The sequence below is a fragment of the Rhinatrema bivittatum genome, chromosome 1 (genome assembly GCF_901001135.1).
Source record: "Rhinatrema bivittatum chromosome 1, aRhiBiv1.1, whole genome shotgun sequence".
NCBI lineage: Eukaryota > Metazoa > Chordata > Amphibia > Gymnophiona > Rhinatrematidae > Rhinatrema > Rhinatrema bivittatum.
This window is the reverse complement of record NC_042615.1, coordinates 586,500,187-586,521,838: the sequence shown is the minus strand read 5'-3', so window position 1 is coordinate 586,521,838 and position 21,652 is coordinate 586,500,187. Positions and strand designations below refer to the sequence as shown.

At 46.4% G+C, this 21,652-nt stretch overlaps 1 long non-coding RNA gene across 1 annotated transcript in view; it reads right to left on the bottom strand.

The window, feature by feature from the left end:
- LOC115081646 overlaps nt 1–9,483 on the bottom strand; it is a 75,190-nt gene extending 65,707 nt beyond the window's left edge. Inside the window, exon 1 of the long non-coding RNA XR_003853848.1 lies at nt 9,352–9,483. This is a non-coding gene — a long non-coding RNA (uncharacterized LOC115081646). The remainder of the gene's footprint in view (nt 1–9,351) is intronic.
- Nucleotides 9,484–21,652: the final 12,169 nt, after the last annotated feature.

The window sequence follows — 21,652 nt, the reverse complement described above, 5'->3', positions numbered from 1 at the left end:
AGACCCTGCCCTCCACCCATTTCCCGCCCCATGTCCCGGAGGGACGAGGAGGTAGTCCTAAATAACGATGAGGAGCCCTCCACTGATGCTCCTTCTGCAGCCTGCAAATGGCAGGAGCAAGAGGCAGCATCTGAGGATGTGCCTGGTGAGGAAGGAAGGCCTTCTTCAATTGAGGCATGCCTGGATTCTGTGCTCGTACTGCTTGGTCGGCAGGACCGCAGGATGGACACAATGCAAGGGCTCCTGGTGTATGTGGGGGCCAATTTGGCAGAGCTGGTACAAGGCTGGCAGCAGATTGAACTTCTGTCATCCATAGCAGAAGCTCAATTGCTGCTGGTCCTGTTCGGCCCTGGCCAAGTGAGCCCCCACCGCCCCACCAATGATGCTCCTCTTCATTCCTCAGGGACACCTACACAATCCCTGTCCTACATCCCAACCCCATCCTGTTTGTTTATATATATATTTCAAAGGGGTTGTTTCTTTAAAAAAATTGATGCATGGGAATTTTTGTTTTTCAGAAATATATGCTATTCTAAATTTGTGATGAATGTGCGGGTATGTTGTGTATATTATTATGTTCTTTTGAAAGTATGGGTTTGGTTTATATTGTATGGTTAAATGCAAGAGATTAATCTCAATGTTTTTAGATGTTGAAAAGGTGGTTGCTCCCCCTGATGAAGTCACTTTGCGGTGAAACATCTAGGCCTGTTATTCGGGGTAGAAGATCCATTTAAGTGACTCCGTTGGGGTAGAAGATCCATTTAAATGACTCCACTACTTTAAAGATTTGGAAAGTTCTTGTATCAGTTTAAAGTTTGGGGATGGAAGATTGTGGATGGGAAATCTATTTGGAAAGTTATGTTACTTCAACGTTGTGAACAGAAGATTATGTGAAATTTGAATATTAATCTACAGTGATTTTTCTATTTGTTTGTAATTGGACATTAAATTCAAATTTGTCTAAGAATTTTTTATGTATATTTTAAGGTGTGATAAGTGTTTTTGGATTGTTTAAATAGTTTGATAAATACAAAAAAAAAAGATATAAAAATACTTTTGGGGGTTCCTGCAATAGTGATAATATATATATATTTATATTTGTAAATAATTTTCTAATTCATACATAAATAATAATTAAGCTTTAGAAATGTGATGCTTGTCCTGTTGCTTCTCCAGTATTATGACCAGCACCAGGTATAAAATAGACAACTTGAAAACACTGGAATAATGAGAGACATTGCAACCTTTAAAAAACACAGTACTATTTTATTGCGAAAACAAAGAAATATCAAACTGTCATTGTGGGTTTGATGACATGAAAGCTTTGGTTAAGGTCTCCAGAGCCACAATCCATCGGCCCACCAGTGTGGTCATGTTGTTCTGGAATTCTTCATTCTTCTGCTGCATTTGCTGGAGGACCGATTGGACTCCAGTCTATCCCTCTGCAACAGCAGTGTTATGATCTTGCTGATGTTCGATCAGGTAAGTCACCATGATGTTGGCCAGCTCATCCAGGCCAACCACTTCCTCCTGTTGCTCTACTGGAGCCCTTGTAGTCTCCACTGACTGTGTTTGAGGGGTGTCCTCCTGAAGGGTGTCTTCCTGCAGTGTCAATGTCCAATGATCCGTGGGCTGCGTCTCCTCGACTAGTTCACACACAGTGGGAAGGTTCTCATCTGTAATATCGGGAACATGAATTCAGGCATTGAAGGAGAGTCTGAATTTCCTTCCACACCCGCATCCATATCGTGAGTGCTCATGTTGTTTGCCACTGCAGCTGCAGGAATGGATACAATGGTCAATAATTAGTTATGTTGATCACCCAAGCACCAGAAAAAGAAAAAAGCAAAGCAAACATGGTAGTCAGTTCAAAAATTGTACCTTCTGGTCGCCTTGAGTCACATCCGTCAGGTGCAGACACTCCATCCATCGCCTCTGGGCACAGAGTTGAGAGGATCAGCTCCTCCAGGGGAGTCAATCTCAGAGTACATGCAGGTCCACCACCTGTCCATTTTCATGATGCCACAATTTTTCCTGCTTTCTCCTTCACCTCCCTGCGGGTGTCACGCCACCGGTGCTGAATCGGCTTGACATCCTTGGTCTTGACCCCGTGGAGACTGACCTCTCATGCAATCCGTGTCCAGATTTGCTTCCTGGTCAATGCAGAACACTTGGATTTGAAGAGTGCCCTGTAGTTCTCGCAGAGCTGCTCCTTATCCGCAACAGAGAAGTGCACATCACGTACACGCTTCTGTGGAGGTGGGACACCACTGGGGCCCACCAGCTCTTCCTGCACAGTTCCCTGTCTGTCATCCTGAGGCATTTTCTTCCTTGCATTCATTATCAGACTTTATGCTATTTAAGAAGGCATTCAAGACACACTTCTTTCGGGATGCTCTTGGAGTTGGCTGATGATTATTTGATTTCAAAACTCATTTATTAATGTGCTTGTTTAACTGGTCAGTTTATATGTTACATTAGGCTTATTTCCATCTCATTTTTATGTGCCTTACTGTAAACCGTTGTAACAGTGTCCACTGAACTACAGTATAGAAAAAAGTTAAAATAAATAAATAAATATATATATTATTGGATCTCTAAACATAATGGGCTAGATTTTAAAAGCCCTGCGCGCGCCGGCGCACCTATTTTGCATAGGCCCCCGGCATGCACAAAGCCCCAGGATGCGTGTAAGTCCCGGGGCTTCATAAAAGGGGTGGGAGGGGGCGTGTCCTGTGTCAGAGGGCAGTCCGGGGTGGGTCCGGGGGTATGTCGATGGTTTGGGGGCGGGCCGGGAGGGCGGTCCCGAGTCCCCCGGCACTGCGGCCTGTGCCGGGGGATGCCGGGGGATGCCGAGGTGGCGCGCGCAAGTTACGCCTGCTTCAAGCACAACAAAGGTAGGGGGGGATTTAGGTAGGGCTGGGGGGTGGGGTAGATAGGGGAAGGGAGGGGAAAGTGGGGGGACGCGGAAGGAAAGTTCCCTCCGAGGCAGGCTGCGCGGCTCGGTGCGCGCAGGCTGCCGATTTTGCGCAGCCTTGTGCGTGCCGACCCCGGATTTTATAAGATACGCGCGGCTACGCGCACTTATTTAAGATCTACCTCAATGTTTTTAACTTCTGATGCTAAGCCTGGATTTGTTTCATTGTTTGTCATATTTTATTTATGTAAGCTATTTATGAAATTTTTTTTATTATACCTCGCCTCAGTCTTTTTGTGGAGGCAAGTAATAAATAAAAAAACTAACTATATCCCTAAGGAATGTGCATGGATAGATTTGCATACAATGGAGGCATATTTATTTGTTTGCAGCCATCAAGGGCTGAGAATGAATAACTGGGTAGCCCAGACACCCGTGGTTCTATCCTGCCCCCACTCATCCTGGCTGGACACTCAACAGTACATATATAATAAATGGCCATAGCCATTTATTAGGATACCCTAACGGGAGTCTAATTTAGGTGCCAACTCCTGCCACCACTGACCCCCAGGCAGGTGCCGATATCACTGATTCCATCTGCTTAAATGGAACTGAGGGGGGCTTGCGCATCCACCCAAGCGGAACTGAGGAGTTGTCACTCCCCGTAAGCCCCCAGATCTGGCATTCACCAGAGGGGTCCCGGGCAGGCTGCCATGCTGCAGGCCCCATTGGAGCCCTTTTCGAACGTGCCTGGCCATCAATCCATCAAAGCCCAATCCCCAGGCCTGACATTCGTTATCCGTGGCCAACTGCCAAGTGGTGGTCCCAAGCCCTTCTCTTCCTTACTGGCACCTCCCTGCTTCCTTTTAATACCTCAAGTGTTACAGTAGCTTTTCTTGGACTTGGTCGCTGCCTCCCTGACAGAATAACAAAAGAACAATAATAAGTTGCTAACTAACTGTTAATTCTAGCTAACACAAGAGTGGGTTTCTGAAGGACTGCAGCCGCTCTGGGTGCCTCTCTGCCGATCAGCTCCACTTGTAGTGCCAGCCATCCAAACAGTGACCATTTGCAGAGCGAAAGAGGATCCGCCATCTCACAGACATTCCAAGAACATGCCTCACTCGCTCCACAATGTTCATGCACTGCAACACGATCTTCCATCACAACTCAGACTCTTGGAAGTCTGCTCATTCGCTGCTCATTCGCTAACCGGACCACCACTGAATTGTCACACCACAAAACCACCTGTTGACAAACAAGTGCTTCACCCCAGATGTGCATGGTGACCACAATGGGAAACAGCTTAGGAAATTTGATGCTCCTGGTTGGGCCACATGCTGTCCAGTGGTCTGGCCAATGTGCTGCGCACCAAGCTCCTTTGACAAACACTAAAACCAGTGCCTCCTGATGCATCAGAATATACTTGGATGCCATCGCTGCTGACCAGTCTAGGAAGCCACGCTGAGACGCTGTTACAGACCTTTAGGGACTTAGACTTTAGAGACTTTTAATTTGTTATATTGTAAAATTTCCATGGAGATGGAAATTCTTTTTCCATGCAATGGTATAGAAAAACTGTATGTATAAATAAATAAATAAATAAATACATACATACATAAAATAGACCATAATGCTAGGTCTTCCCTAATTGGCCTGCTTATCTGCAAGCGGTGCTGGTCACGAACCAGACCTTCCGAGATGTAATCAATCTTGATCTCTGGGAAAGTAAGTACCATTACCAGGCCTGGAGACATATCCTCTGCCTAAGGGATGCCAACAGCTCCTGAAATGTGTCAAACACTTGACCCATTCAGGTGTACTTCCCTTTTCTATAAAAAAGAAATCGTCCAGATGGTGAACCAGTGATGCCATTGGCTGAAATCTGTCGCAACAGGAAGACCCCCCCCCCTTGAAATGGAAACCACCAGTGGGGACAACACAAGATGCTCCAACAGGGGCTCAGTGAAAGGTGGTTGTCAATCTGCCCAAGCTGAACCTCCCTCCTGAGTTTCTCCCTGACAATGCTTGCCAGAATGTGTGCCAAAAGGGCATTGACCACCTTAAAGGATTGAGGCTGACCTGTGTGGGGGATAAGAGAAACCATCCTGGAAACCGAGCAGCAAATTATTCACCTCCACCCTATTAAGGTAACGGACTGACCAGGAAGCATTGCATTTCACCAGGCTCAGGGCAACAACCCGGCCGCATCCTTTACTTCTCATTGTGCGAGCATATGTTTTCTGGGTGAGATGCTGGGTACTAATTATAGAAGTGCCACTGCCTATATCTGCAATCAGCAGCAGCACAGGTTCCCTAGTTGTATCTCCAACCAAAGCTGCTAGGGACTTGCGTGCGCTTCGCTTGCCTGCCTTGCACCCGCTCACTGCAAAAGGGTTGCAAGCTTGCCTTGGAGTCAAACTTCCACACCATCATTCCTGTGAGATCTTGCGAATTCGCTGTGCCCCTCAAAAGCACCCAAAATAGTGTCTAAGCTTGTGAACAGGGCGGCTCTGCATGCTCAACCACCAAAGCCATTTGAGCGAATGCATGCACTCTGTTAATGATCCCTTCTGTTTTGTGTTGCCCACTCTCTGAACTGACTGCTGGCCACGACCCAGAGAAGGCTGTTTGCAGAACCCTGTGTCAGATGCCTTGCTGATCCGGGCACCGAACGAGCACAGTGAAATAATGGACCCAGGTTCGGTCCGTTCCCTGTGGATTTCACCACGCTGCCCGCAGATGGAGACGGAGTGAGCTGATGTCACAGTATATAGACTCTTGCAGTGATCCCAGCCTGATGGACAATCCACCTACAGGGCCGGGACCACCCCTTAATCCAGTGAGCTATTGTAGATAGCTGGTTTGCCCTGCTTCCTTCCACCATGAAGGACAAACAGGCGATCCATCTTCTGGAAAGATTCCAAAGCATCCAGTTACCGCACGACAAGTCTCTTAACATCCAAGGAATGCAGGAGGTGATATTCCTCTGCGTCCCTGACCTTATCCAGGGATAGCAGGGAAATGGACTGATTCAAATGAAATTCTGAGACCACCTTAGGTAAGAACGATGGGACTATATGCAGCTGTAAGGCCTCTGGAAAGAACATATAGCCACCAGTGTCCTTCTGCCCATTAAAACATCCAGGCAAGGTTTCCACCTGCCCCACTGCTCTAGGAGCATGGGACAAGATTGAGGACTGTGCCTGAAGAAAGGATTGCAACCCCTGGAAAATCATACCCATGAAAAGCAGAAGCATCCAGTCCAGGATGTACCTTAGGTGTTCTCACTGAGCTGGCATCCCCTGCTGAGAAACCGGTTAGGGGAGTTCCAAAACTAGGCACCCTGCCTGAATCATCTTTACCCAGACCATGATGGCTGACAATGCGCTGAGCGGTGGCCAGAGCCATGCGACTAGCTGTTTGGGTATTTTTTTTTTTTTTTAGTTAGGGACTCAACTAGGCACCTAAAATTGTGTCCTCACTTAAGCACACTATTGAAGTGCACAGTAAACTTAAGCATACAGTACCACCTGTGCGCAATTGAAAGCGCACAGCGAAAAGCCTTGCAGTGGGGCCTAGCCTAAGGAGGCAGGTCAATCCGCCAGGCTGCCCATGTCCCTCGACTGCACGAGCTCGGGCCTGCTGATGGAAGGCTGGCCGACCGACTGCCATACTCCGCGACTCTCCAGGGAACGGCAGACTGCTGCATCTGCACGACACTCGGTGCTGAACGGTCCTGTTGCGGTGCTGAATGGTTTTGTTACCCCACGGCGCTGCCAGCAACCCATTCCTTATGTCTGCCCCTCCTTCCTCCCACTCCTAGCCCCTTGCTAAGATGGTCCCCCTGACCTCGTGGAACCTTACAACCACCGCCAGAGCACAGCGTGCGCTCTCGTGCCATGTCAGCCATGCAGGGAGGTGGGTGGAATGGGGAGGGGGGGGGGGGGAGGGAGAACAGCCTGTAATGGAAAGGCTTTTAAATAAATTAAAAATAATTTTTTTTTGCCCACTACCCCTAAACTTGTTGGCCATGCCTTCTCTGCCTCTCCCGGATGCTGCTAATGCCTCTGCAGTGGCTGCTTAACAGCAGCTTGGAGGTCCTGCACACGCGTACCCACATCGATCGTGAGCAGCTGCCCGGTGATGCCATGGACCTGCTGGTGCTCTCTGGTCAGCCCACATGCCCGAGCGAGGTGTGCATCCCAGTGCTGGATGCGAGAACATCCCCCTGGAGAACACCGCACCCATCTTCTCCAACGCCTCGCTGCCCATCTCGATGAGCCTTAAAGGAAAGAGGCTGGATTCAACAGCATGAGGTAAAGCAGAGACCTTGAGCTCAAGCGATCCATGAGCCTTAGCCTCCCCATGAGGTGGTATTACAAGCACGAGCCACTGAGAATCGCGCTGCGTTGGTGCTGGAAGAAGAGGCCGAACAAAGGGGAGCCGACGGGTTTTAAAGCTCCTGCCAGTCACCTACCCTCCACTGACGTTATCACGCTGCTCCTCCCAGCCAATGGAGTGCTCCGGCATCGGGGGGTACTATGATGATGTCACCGTGCTCGATGCCGAACCAACCTGGGGAGTGGTGTCACAAGCCGCACCTCTCGTAGAATGAAGGAGCTTCGCCTATGGTGCCAGCTGGATGCCACCAGCGCTGTTACAACCCATGCGGAGGGAAGGGGGTAAGGACCCCCTCCCCAATGCATCCATGCAGCAGAGGGTGCATGGGGCGCCCATGCAGCAGAGGGTGCATGGGGCGCCCAGTTATTCGCGGCATCCACATATCCGTGCTGGGGGGGGGCCCATTATCACTACTCTAAATAATCAGTGCATGATGGAAGGGGAGAGGCAACCAGTCATTGTCCACATAGAGTTCTCAGAGATGATGCAGGGAGTGGAAGAGGGCAGCATGGGGCCAGGAGCAGCCAATCATGGTTCCTCTTTTCAAGGTAGCCTGAGCCTGAGTTGCTGGAGGCTGAGGCAGATTCTACTGAGTAATGCAGGAGCTCTACAGCTTTCAGTATCTGCAAGTCAGCACCACTCTCAGAGAAAATTGATGGGCTAGGAGAGGATGCTACCAGTGCCTAATCCTTGGCCCTGGCTCCTCTGGAGCATTAATGGATACTCTTTCTTACAGGAACTGTGTGCTATTAGCAAAATCTCCTTCCTAGTCAATGTGCATGGCCTCACCCACTTTCCTGCCCAATGCTTCCCTTCTGTGAGTGGCCACGGGACCACACATCCCTGTGAGAGAGGGCTCTATGGCGCAATGCAGAAAAGAAGTTTAGCAACTTATGGGAACACAACAAACAGTAAATCCAGGAGAGTAAATCTGAGATCTCATCATGGCAGCAATATTACTGCTGCAGACCTGGATATAGGCCTGGATTTGCCAATAGGTGCACTAGGTCTTTGCCTAGGGTGGAAAAATTCTGAGGGGGGCAGCAGGCCAGCTAAAGTTTTGCTGCCTCCCAGCTGTGCTGAATGTCACTCAGCAGAGAACAGCCTTCTGCTTCCTGCTCCAGCTCTTCCCCTACTAATGCAGAGATCAAGAGGGGAAACGTGAGGCTAGAATGGACAGAGCACACTCCCATCCCCCTGTTACTCCCTAATCCAGCCGCTCCCCTCTTGTCAATTCCACAGACATGAGGGGAGGAAGTGAGCGTAGATCAGATTAGGCAGCGCAAAGTATACTCAGGCCGATGCAATACCGTGCGTTGTGGCCAGCGCACAGCTCAACGAGCAATTGGATGCACATTTTGGATGCGTATCCATAACCTCCGATGCATCATGTTGATGAGGAGATTAACTATTTCCCCCGATGCAAAAAAAAAAAAAAAAAAAAGTGCGCCCGACGTGCACATTTTTACTCTCAAGAATTAATGTCTGCCCCAGACTTAATATTGTGGTGATATTAATTCAGAGGAACCAAAAAAAAGAATCCCGAAAAAAAACAATTAAAAAAAAAAAAGTGTGCCGGCAGTCAGGTTGGGAAAACGGACCCTCAATTAACGAGCGTCCATTTTCCTAACCCTGTGGCTGTGCACAGGTTAGGAAAACGGACGCTCGTAAAACTAAGCGTCCGTTTTCCTAACCCACTGACAGCCACCTCTCCTGGGCACCCAATTAAATATTACATTGGGTGCTTGGGAGAGAGCGCACGTTAAGAGAGCGGCCGCTCAATCATGGGTGCCCGTTTAATGTCCGCCGATATTGCATTGGCCTGATTGTGCCTTACATCTTGTACTATGTTATCCCTTGTTTGGGGGGAGGGGAACAGGGAAATGGGGTGACAACACCAATAGTGCCTGGAAAAATAGAGTCATTTCCATTCTGAAACCCAAGCGTTAATTGTGTGAACTGGATAGGAAGTCCATCTGTCATGCAGATCACACCGGCTAAAAATATCCCCCCAAAATATAGTAACTTACCACTCTATTCCCAGATGAAAAGTCTGCTCTTCAGGGAAAGTGAGGATCCTTGATGTCATCTTGGCATAAATGTCAGTGAGCAGGACTGAAGCAGGTTCTGTTTGCTTCCAAGCACCAGAAGATGCTATCAAGAAATAAAAAAAAAAAACAACCAACAACAACCCATAATTAAGATCCTGTGAGGGGGAATTCAGATGAATACATCTGTTTCTTATGCAAGAGACTGTGAACAAATATGTATTCTTCCAATGAATAATATTGCTATGGCAATGACAGATGAGTCCCTTAACTATTTAGTTTCAGTATTTACAAAATCACAGATTATTTACTTTTACTGCACATCGAAACGGATGAAATCTGCTTCGAGCTAAAATGAAATTTATGCTTAGGAATGAGCAATTTACTCTCATTCCAAATTATTTCTATCTTTAAAATGTCATTTCTTCTCTTGAATAAACGCTTGTGCAATATATCCTTTCAATATAATTAACAAGCAAATGTCAAAGCTAGTGTATGTACTGTAATGTGTTCTTATGGTGAAAGCTTAATATCCCTTTTATTTACTTGTCCCTCTCCCCTCCTTTCCCCTCCCCTCCCCTCCCTGACTTTGTCGCAAATATTTGTAGTTTGTTAAACCAAACTTGTTTTGTAGCTGTGCCGTCCTAGTTTGTTTCCAAACCGTCTCCATAGCAACGTCATGCTCGGAATGCCACTCGCGCCACTGCAGAGTGCCCCAAGGCTCCATCCTATCACCCACACTGTTTAGCATATAACTTATTAGAGAATGCCACATCACCCATTTTTAATATGCTGACGATAGCCAACTCCTGTGCCCATGGGTCCCAATCAGGATCTAACCCATCACTCATCTCTAAAGATTCCTGGAGAAAATGGCTGCACCCAAGTAAGCCAAGTCTCAACCCCCAAAAGACAGAGATGCTTTGGATTGGGAGAAAAGGTCCTGAAGGTAATAATCTTTATGTAGAGACCCCTTGGGGGGGTCTCACCTAGATGTCCCTAGTCCCAGCCCTTGGGTAGTCAGCTGCAGAGGGACAAACCATTCATTACAGCATCTCCCCCAGAGTTTGTCTGGAACTGGACGACGTCCTTAGGCACGGAGGTGGGGGTGGGAGAGGAGGGCAGATGTGGGTTGCATTTGAAAAGGAAGGTTGTGTTTCAGATGTGCCCTCCGAGTTAGGCCCCCAGTCTGACAAAAATGGAGAGAGAGGCGCATGCCTTGCCAGTTCCTGTAATACGGCTGGAAGGAAAAAGGGGCATTCAGAGAGTTTTTGCAGATTTTTCCTGATTTCCACCTTTTTGATCTGTTCCATTCCTGGTAGGCTGAATCCCCTGCTCAGGGTGGTCAGGAGGGATTGTACAGGGGCATAAGGAGAGGCTGAAGTACCCAGTGTGGGAAGAGATCCTAATTCCAGCTTGCAAGTTCTATTTTTCCATTCTTGGGGAAAGGGAAATTTTTTTCTGCCCATCTTTTCCCTTGAACTGGAGACTTTGATTAAATATCTCCAGTTAGGCCTTTCTTCCTGGGAGGTCAGCTTTGTCTTTTGAAGAGCAGTCATCACGGGAGAAACATCAGGAGACCCCCACATCTGGAGTTTCCTCCCCGGGACACAAGACACTGCCAGGTGAAGTTCAGGATTCAACGTGGACTTTAGGTGCTGTGGGAATGGATCTGGTCACTGTTAGGATACCTGTATTCCAAGCCCCTGCCTGAAGGGACATTTCCACAGACTCAGAGAGTACTCAGACCCAGTCTCGTGGAAATCTGGGACCACTGAAAGTAGCTGGACGCTACCCTGCATGCACAAATGTACACCCGATTTTATAACATGTGTGCGCTGCCATGCACATGTTATAAAATCCAGGGTCAGCAGGAGCAATGGGGTGCACACTTGTGCACCTTGTGCGCGCCGAGCCCGGATTGGCTTTCCCCATTCCCTCCAAGGCCGCTCTGAAATCGGAGCGGCTTCGGAGGGAACTTTCTTTTCGATCCCCCCATCTTCCCCTCCCTTCCCCTATCTAAACCGCCCCCAGCCCTACCTAAATCCCCCCCACTTTTATCTTGTGCGCGCTGGACAGCTGCCGGTGCGCCATCCCCTGGCACGGCTGCTGTGCCGGAGGACTCGGGACCGCCCCTGGACCTCCTCCCTGCCCCTGGCCCTGCTCCCTTCCCGCCCCTTTTTCAAAGCCCCGGGACATGCATGCGTCCCGGGGCTTGCGCGCGCCACCGAGCCTATGCAAAATAGGCTCGGCGCATGCAGGGGCAGGTTTTCGGGGTTACAAGTGTAAGTTACGCGCATAACCCTTTGAAAATCATCTCTTGATTCTATTGCAAGGAATTACACTAAACTATATTTTGAACACCCATCCAGGGAGTCTTGCTTGGGTTTGTCAGTGTACCTGCCCCCAAGATCTACGGCAACACACACACAAGGGAAATCTCTACTGCCTGGGCCAAGAAGGATAGCTTCCACCCCACAGAAAGGATCCATACCTTGGGGACTCGGGAAAAGGAAATGAGTGTGAGGACAGCCCCATTTATAAATTCTTTTACTGCTCTTCAGGATATGTGCCATCTGCCAAGAAAGAGTTAAATGTAATGGAACAACCCTCACTCTCAGTTCTCAAGTCCAGAATCTTGGCTTCAAACTCGATTCCCAAATCACCACCAAAGCCCAGGTACATGCAATGACTAAAACAGATTTCTTCCACCTCCAGCACCTCCATCCATTGCCTCATTACCTTCATTACTGTCATCTCTCACCTGGACTACTGCAATGCACTGTGTATGTTGGAATCTCCTACAACCTAAACTGTTGTCTGCAGCTTATACAGAATGCTGCTGCCTGCCTGATATCGACAGCACATAAGTTTGGCCACATCACCCCAGTCTTGAAAAGCCTACACTGGGTTCCAATACTCTATCATACCAAATTTAAGATCCTGACCTTGACCTACAAGTCTATCAAAGACCTGACTCTGCTCAATCTCAGCAATGCTATCACCCGCTGTGAGCCCCATCCCCCTGTCCGCTACGACCTCTGTTGCACGCCTGCTTTGCGATCCCGTCTTTGAGAACTATGTGACTCATAAACACTAGGAACAGAACCTTTGCAGGCATGCCCCAAACCTCTGAAACATCCTGCCCCTTCACATTAGGTTTTATTTATGTATGTTTTTTGAAAGCCACTTGGAATTTTGAATAATGCGGCCTATAAGTGTTTTAATAAATAAATAAATGCATACATAAATACACAAATAAAGCTATTAAAAACTTGGTGTTTGAAGCAGCTTTTGGTGTTAACATTAATCATTGACATCTTTGTTACCTGTCACTTAAATCTGTACTCAGATCCTAATTGACTATGGTCACCTGATCGTTACAATATGCATCTGATTTTGATCTGTACCTGATAATTTTGACTTGAGTCACTCTACTTGTCTTCTGTCCTATCTCCTTGCACCTGATCAGGACTTATCCTCTGTTCTAACGTCTGCACCTCATCCTATGTAACACTGGGATACACTGTAACCAGCTCACCACCCTTCTCCCTGGAATTCTTTACATATTCTAAAATAAATTGTTTATGAACCTTTCCTTACCCCTGCTCTATAGCATTGTTCCTGATTATTTTATAACAAGTGTAACTCACTTTGAACACTTTGGTGGAATACTGTGTCATATATAAAAGATGATGGTGATGAATATGACAACTTAATCTACCAATGTAATAGACTGCTCCACCTTGTTTTTATCTGCTAGGGATGTGATTCTTTTTTGAACGAATGTAAAACATGCAATGAATGAGGCCATTTTTTGCTTACTGTAAACGATACAAACTGAAAATAGGTATCGGATGAATAGATATGAAAATTTTCGTGTATATTCATAATCAATTGCTAAAAAAAACCCCACAGGGCCTCCAGCATGACCAAGCCTCAGCTTAAGCCCGATGCCAGGGACCGGCCTGAGGCTGGGTTGAGATCACCTAGACCTAGAATTAGCCCTTAGGCTTAGGCCCGGGTCTGATACTGAGGCTGAGTACCATAGGTCAGGTCCCAGTCACCAAGCCATAGGTACAGGACCTGGCCCCAGCACGAGACCCAGGTCTAGGTTTTGTTTCTAATCCTCAGGCTTAGGCCTGTGTCACAGAGACCAGGACCCAACTTCAGGCAGGGCCTCAGCATTGGGTTTAGGCCCAGGCCCTAGGCCTCTGTCTTGGCAATCGAGAACTGGCCTTGTCCAGGCCCCAGCACTGAACACAGACCTAGGCCTTGTGACTAGGCCTTGTGACTAGGACCCAGCCTTGGGCTGGGCTCTGGGTTTGGACCTAGGCCTAGGTCATGGCCCAGGCCTTGGCAACTGACCCAGCCTCAGCTGGGCTATGGTGTCTGTCCCGGTCTTGGCCATGGGGCCCAGTCTCAGCCAGGCTCTGGCGTCAAACCCACACCTAGGCCTTGAGCCTAGGCTTCAGGCTTATGCCTGGACCTTGGCGACTAGGATCTGGACTCTGGCCATTCCCCAGCATTGAGCCTAGGCTAGGGCCCTAGGGCCATGCCTAGGTGATCGGGACTAGGCCATGGATGGGGCTCTGGCTTTGGGCTGAGGCGGAGGACTACATGCAGGGCCTAGGCCTTGGTAAACTGGACCTTGCTTCAGCCAGGCCCTGGAGTTGGATTCCAGTCTAGGCCTCTGGCCTAGGTCTGGGTATCCGTGACCAGGAAATTGCCTCAGGCTGGGCTCCATGTCAGGCCTAGGCCTAGGCCCAGGCTCTTGCCTCAGCATCTGGAACCTGGCTACAGCTAGGCCCTGGCTTGGGCCCAGGCTGAGGTCTAGGCCCTAGGGTCATGCCTCAGTGATCGTGATCTGGTCTCCCCTAGGCTCTGGCATCAGGCCCAAGTCTATGAACAGGCTTGGGCTCAGCACCTGTGACTGACCTTGGCCTTGCCCTGTCATTGTAACTGGGCCTAGTCTTGTGCCTTTGCCTTGGACTTATACCTGGGGCTTTGTAACTGGAATTTGGACTTGGCTTGGTCCTAACATCTGTCCCAGGTCTTGACTCTAGAATCTGGGATCTGGTATCAGACCTGGGCCTTTGCAATCAGGAGGTGGCCTCTGGCCATGTCTTGGCATCAGGCCTTGGTCAAGGCCAGGCAAGGGTCTCGGTGATGGTACAGGCCTCGGCTGGGCCCCAGCATTGGGTCTGGGCCTCATCCCATTTTTCGCTTTACAGTGAAGTGAATGGGGTCTTCCCCCAATGACTTCAATGTGAAATGTAAAGAATGGTACAAATGATCACATTTTTTTTGTTCCAAAACTAATGAAAAGAATTAGAGTACCAATGAAATGATCCAATTAACCAAAATAAATTTTTCAAGGCTGCACATCATCTCTATTGTCTGTTGTAGAAAAGCAGTGATGAAGATCTAGTTTTGAATTTTGTGGCGGTTCATTAAAAAAAATGAATTACTTCATACATTAAGATCCACTCATCTTATGTGACAAATCTGACCATGTCAAATTCCTTGTATATATGCATTTAACCTTTTAGCACTGCCCTCCTGGAGAATTATACCTTGAAAAGCTGCTTTTCATATATTAAATATATATATTATATTGTTAAACTTGTTCGATGTAAAGCGCCGCCACAGGCACTAGTTTCATGTTACGCTGTGAACCGATGTGATATCATTGATGAATGTCGGTATATAAAACCTTTAAATAAATAAATAAATATATTTTATTATGCTTTTAATATTTACATCATAAAGAAATCCTGGGTAAGAAAACACTAATTTCTTATTATTGTTAATAACATTAGTTGTGTTTTCAGTATCATCAGGGGATATGATGAAAATTTTGGAAGGAGGAGGCATCTCTAATCTGATAATTACTTATTTTTTGAAATATCACCTTCCTGGGCATTTCCCACATATAATAAGATAGTGACTGATAAGATGTCAGAGGCTTTTCGAAGCCTCAGGACTAACCCTTGAGGTATGTAAACTGTTTCCCAGCACAGGGTACCAGTGTGACCAGTGGCATCAAAAGTAGGGCCGGAGGACTGAGATACTCAGATAGAACTATGACAGTAAGAGGGAAAATCAATGTCCCTGCGGTGGCCCCACTCCTCTCCCCACATGGGCTTCCTGTTAAAAAGAAACCTGTACAAATATCAGGGCAATTGCAAGGCTTGTGAGCATGCACCAACTCACTGGCACCTCTCACTTTTATTATTGCAGCATTGCAAAACATCAGCTTACCAGCACTGATTTTGGCATCTGGGCTAGTCCTGTCACTGCCTTAAAATCATCATCACCACCAGGCCTGGGCCCTAGGATAATCCAAATGGCTTGAGGGAGAGTAGGACTAGAGATAATGGAAGGGCTCAACATGATGTGGGGTAGAGGAAGAGAGCAAAGGAGGGTGCCATGGAGGAGTAATAGGGAGAGCACCATGGTGGATGAGTAGGACATAAGAACATAAGAATTTTCATAATTGGTTAGACCAAAGGTCCATCAAGCCCAGTATTTTGTTTCCAGTAGTGATCAATCCAGGTCACAAGTACCTGGCAAGATCTCAAACAGTAGATAAAACCCAGGTATAAGTACATAGTAGCTTTCCCCAAATCTACCTGGTTAATAACAGTTTATGAACTTCTCTTTCAGGAACTTGTACAAAATGTTTTTAAAATCTAGCTATGCTAAATGCCTTTACCACATTCTCCGGCAATGAATTGCAGAGCTTAACTGTGCATTACATTAAAAAAATTGTTTCTTAGTTTGTTTTGAATGTGCTACTTACTAACTTCCTGGAGTATCCTTCCTGGGGTATCCTTTTTATTCCACTCAAGATTTTACAGACCTCAATCATATCCCCCCTTAGTCATCTGCTTTTATCACTTTGCATTTTTCCACTGATAAAACTGACCATTTAGTCCTACTCTCTGTTTCCTATTTTTTAACCAGTTTGAAAATGACAATAGGACATCGCCTTCTATCCTGTGACTTTTTAATTTTCTCAGGCATGTGTCATGGGGAACTTAATGCCTTCTGAAAATCCAAATACACTATATCTACTAGCTCACCATTATTCACATGTTTATTAACCATTTAAAAAAAAAAGAAGTAGATTGGTGAGGCAAGACTTCCCTTGAGTAAATCCATGCTGGTTTTGTTCTGTTTCTATTTGTTCTGTGATTTATTTTTCTTCAGAATGGATTCTACAATTTTTCCTGGCACTGAAGTCAGACTCACCAATCTGTAGTTTCCTGGATCACCCCTGGAGTCCTTTTTAAAGATTGGCATTACATTGATCATCCTCCAATCTTCAGATATAATAGGCGATTTTAATAATAGGTTAAAAATTACAAGTAATAGATCTGAGTTTTGTTTTTGAGTTCTTTCAGAACTCTGGGGTAGAAACCATCTGTCCCAGGTAATTTGCTACTGTTTAGTTTGTCAGTATGTCCTATTACATCTTCCAGGTTCACCATGATTTTTTTCAGTACTTTGCATCATCACCATTAAAAATTGTTTCCAGCACAGATATCTCCCCCAACATTCTCTTCAGAAAAAACTGAAGCAAAGAATGACCTTGTCTTCCCTAAAAGCCCCTTTAACCCCTCGAATATCTAATGCTCCAACCAACTTCTTCACTATCTTCCTGCTTACGATATATTTAAAAAGTTTTTCTTATGAGTTTTTGCCTCTAGCTTCTTTTCAAGTTCTCTTTTTTGCCTGCCTTAAAAATGTTTTGCATCTAATTTGCCAATACTTACGCTTTTTCCTATCTTCTTTAGATGGATCCTTTTTCCAATATTTGAAAGAAGTTCTTTTGGCTAAAATAGCCTTTTTCACCTCACATTTTAACCATAGGAGGGAGAGGACACATAAAGCAGCCATAAAGTAAACGCCAGATTTCAGATAATACTTCTCCTAGGCACTGTTATTGCCAATGCTTCTCTGCCCCAGACTTCTGAACCTTTCCCTCCTACTGCAGCCCATCCCCTGAACTCCAGAAAATTAATTTCAGTAACATATTTTCTGATTACACAAAGAATGCAGGGAATAAATCAGCCCTCACATATAGGTCCTGTTCCCTGCATCAGAGCGACCTCCTGCACTCCGGCCATCCAATGCCACTATTCAAAATGGCACCGATAGCCTTTGCCCATACTATGTCACAGGGGCTACCGGTGCCATTGGTCAGCCCCTGTCACATGGTAGGAGCACAAGATGGCGCCGATGGCCATGTGACAGGGGCTGACCAATGGCACCGGTAGCCCCTGTGACAAAGGCTATCGGCGCCATGATGAAGCTGGCACCGAGGGTGTGAGTGCAGGGGATGATTCCCGGACCCCCCGCTGGACCACCACAGAGTTTTGTTAAGTCTTGGGGGGAGTCAGGAGGGTGGCGGTTGTAGTTAATTTGAATTTTAGCAGGCACACGAATAGAAATCGCTGTATTAACGCATCGAGGTACCATACGGCCAAATGCATCGTATCTGCTCCCCGACGAATCCGAATCACGAATGCAACGTATGGCGTCCCTCTGCACATCCCTACTAACTTTAGACATGCTATGGAGCAGGTCTAACTTATTTGATTAGCTTAGCTGGATAAATCTGAATATTGGCACTTATCCGTTAAGATAACCAGATAACTAGCCCTGTCCCAATTGCTTGCCCCCAAGATATCCGACTATCTACTTAGCTGAATAAATACTTATATGGCTAAGTGGTGGCCGCTGACCATAACCAGATATTCAATGGCTGCCATTTAGTTGGATACGTCGTAACGTCCCTATTTATCTGGCTAAGTAGCACTAAATATCAGCTTCATATACAAATTATTCAGTCTTTAAAATGCCAATATGGAGGCTTGTTTTTCTTTCACGATCTTGCCCATCTGTGGACAAACATGAAGTCTGCACTGAATAAAGACCATGGGAAAGGATAGCAAGGGAGGAGACATATTAGGGAGCAGAGTACCTCTCCTCTGCTCCAGTTTGCAAGGCACTGGCCAATAGAATTTAGGCATCAGTTCTGTATGTTGTGACCAGGGATAATACAGAATAGCATCAGAATTTAGTAATTGTCCATACAATTAATGAGTCTGTACTCTGTAATTTTAATTACAGTTATTACCACTTATTTTATACTTTTTTTTCATTTCTTCTCCTTTTAACCATTTTGAGGCCATCATTCAGTAGGCTGTTTAGAGGATAAGTTATCTGTTTACAGTTAGCCAGAAAACTTGTCCAGTATGTTCAGCGGGATAAACGTTCTGCTGAATATACTAGTTTAAAGTTATCCGGCTACATATAGCCAGATAACTTCAACCCTAACTGGCCAGTCATTGAATATAGCTGGTTAGGCCTAAAGTTGTCTGGTCTCATATGGCCAGATAATTCACTTCTTATCCAGATATCTTCAGTGATATCAGGGTAATTAGAGCCTCTTAGAAAAAAAAAGTACCAAGTCATGGGCTTCCCAGACTGATGCCCACCCTCTCAACACCACATGTATGTACACCCTCTCCCCCTGGAGGTCCCCACAAGCTGTCCCAAACCTTTAAAATTTGAAAAGTTTCATCTGACAATCGCTGCTGGCATGAGCCTCCTCCTCCCTCCCTGATAAAAATAATTTGTCCCTCTTCTGCCCCCCAGTCATCCGCCCTCCCACCAGTTGATAACCTGTCACCCATCCTTTACCTCCAAAACTGGTTCTTCTGTGCCGAGATTGCTCTTCTCAGTCATCCCGGCCGCTAGTAGGGTAACGTAGGAAATAATGCTGGAAGTGTACAGTTTATTATAAAACTACCCTTCCAGCATTATTACCTATGTAACGTTATGCTACAAGTGGCTGGGATTGCTGAAAAGAGCGATCCCGGCAGAGAGAGGTCAGTTTTGGAGGTATCAGGTGGGTGGGAGGGTATCCACCAGGGGTGGGGAGGCAGAGGAGGGGCAATTAAAGTATTTAACAAGAATGGAGGAGGGAGGTCCATGCCAATGGCAATCGTTGGATGAAACTTTTAAACTTTTCAAATTTTAAAGATTTGGGCCAGCTTGTGGGGACCGCCATTGGGGAGGGGGGTTGGGCATCGTGCCAGGAATCCCGTGGCTTGATGCTTCTTTTTTTTTTTAAGGTGTGCTACTTACTTACCTAGATATCTCTAAATATATCCGGATAAGTAGCTAGATATATAGAAACATAGAAATGATGGCAGAAAAGGACCAACGGTCCATCCACTCTGCCCAGCAAGCTTATGGTAGTCTCTGCCTTGCCATACAAGTCACCCCCATAATTTTCAGTTTCCCAGACTGTCAAAGTCAAGGCCCTTTTTGGTTGCTGTTTGAGTTCGAGTCCCCGTTACCTTCTGCTGTTGAAGCAGAGAGCAATGTTGGAGTTGCATCAAGAGTTTCAGGCTTTTTGGATAAGGGTAGTAACAGCTGCATCAGTAAGTTACCCCTATGCTTAATTGTTTTCCCAGACCACAAAATTCAATGTCCTTGTTGTTTGCTGTCTGAATCTAATTCCATTTTCATCTTTTCCCCTGCCCTTGAAGCAAAGAGTAATGATAGAGTTGCATCAACAGCATGAAGGCTTATTGGTTAAGAGTAGTAACCGCTATACTAACCCCCATGCACTCATTTCTTCAATTCCATCCTCTAGCCTTTAGGGATCCACAGTGTTTATCCCATGCCCCTTTGAATTTTTCACCATTTTTGCCTTCACCACCTCCTCTGGAAGGGCATTCCAGGCATCCACCACCCTGTCCGTAAAGAAATCTTTCCTGATGTTGGATCTGACCAATTTCCCTGGAGTTTCATTACATGACTCCTAATTCTACTGATTTCTTTCCAACGGAAAAGGTATGTTGTTGATTGTGCATCATTAAAACCTTTCAGGTATCTGAAGGTCTGTATCATATCTCCCCTGCACCTTCTTTCCTCCAAGGTATACATATTCAGGTCCTTCAACCTCTCCTCATAAGTCATTTGATAGAGACCCCCCACAATTTTTGTTGCCCTTCTTTGGACTGCTTCCAACCTGTCTCTGTCCCTTTTGAGATACGATCTCCAGAACTGAACACAGTACTCCAGGTAAGACCACTCCAAGGACCTGTACAAGGGGTTAATCACCTCCTTTTTTTAACTAGTTATTCCTCTCTCTATGCAGATCAGCATTCTTCTGGCTTTAGCTATTGCCTTGTCATATTGTTTTACCATCTTCAGATTGCTAGACACTATCACACAAGGCCAGATAACTTTAGACCTGCTTCCCAGCAGGTCTAAAGTTATGTGGCTAACTTACCCAGATATACCCGATATTCAGCTAAGTTAGTCGGATAACAGGACCCCTCCCCGGAACACGCCTTTTATATCTGGTTATAATTTAGGCGGATAAGAGGCTGAATAAAAGCCATAAAAGCCATTTTGACGGATAACTTGTGAGTTATCCGTCAAAATGGCTTTTGAATATCTATCCCTTTAAGTATTACTTTGGCAGTGCATACAAATTTTGTCATGACAGAGTTTCCAGAATCTAAATCTGAGGAAAGAGACAGTGGTGTCTCTCTTTTTCAACATCCTTCCACCACACATTCTTTTCCCATGCCATGATGGTGGCAGAAGAGATACATCAGGTAAAAGTGTGTTAGGAATCTTATGCTCGATGGGAGGAGCAATCAGATAGGAGTTCTGTACTAGTAGACTGCAGAGTAGCAATCTGTAGTCTTTCATATAGTTGTAGGTGGATCCCTGGGCCGGTGGCAGATGACCATGCCCTTGGGAGGATATCCCAAGAGGGACCACCGGCTAGGCTTGAGTATGGAGACAGACACACATTAGTTCTTTTATTAAACAGGTGATGAAGCCACCAGAGGTGGCAGTAGTGAGCTGATATACCCAGCAGGGCTGTAGTCCCTCAGGTACTGGAACAGCGATCCAGGATGGCTGAGCTGTTGAGAAACTGTAGAATGTGAGTAGGCAGAGTAGACAGGGTTCATGAACAGAACTAGATGACAAAACTCACATAAGGTCTCAAGGAAGCTCAGGAGCTGGAACGGTATAGGACCTCAAGAAGCAAGTACCTGGTTCCAGGGTAAGCTCTGAGAGAGCGATGGTAACTCACAGATGTTTGTAGTAGCGATATCTTCCAGGCAGTAGAGAATCTTCAGAGTATCCAGGATCATGGGCCCTCGAGGAGCAAGTACCGGTTCCTATCTGTAATCTGAAAGGTAAAGAGAGAGCGAGGCCCCCGAGGAGCGGGTACCTCTGG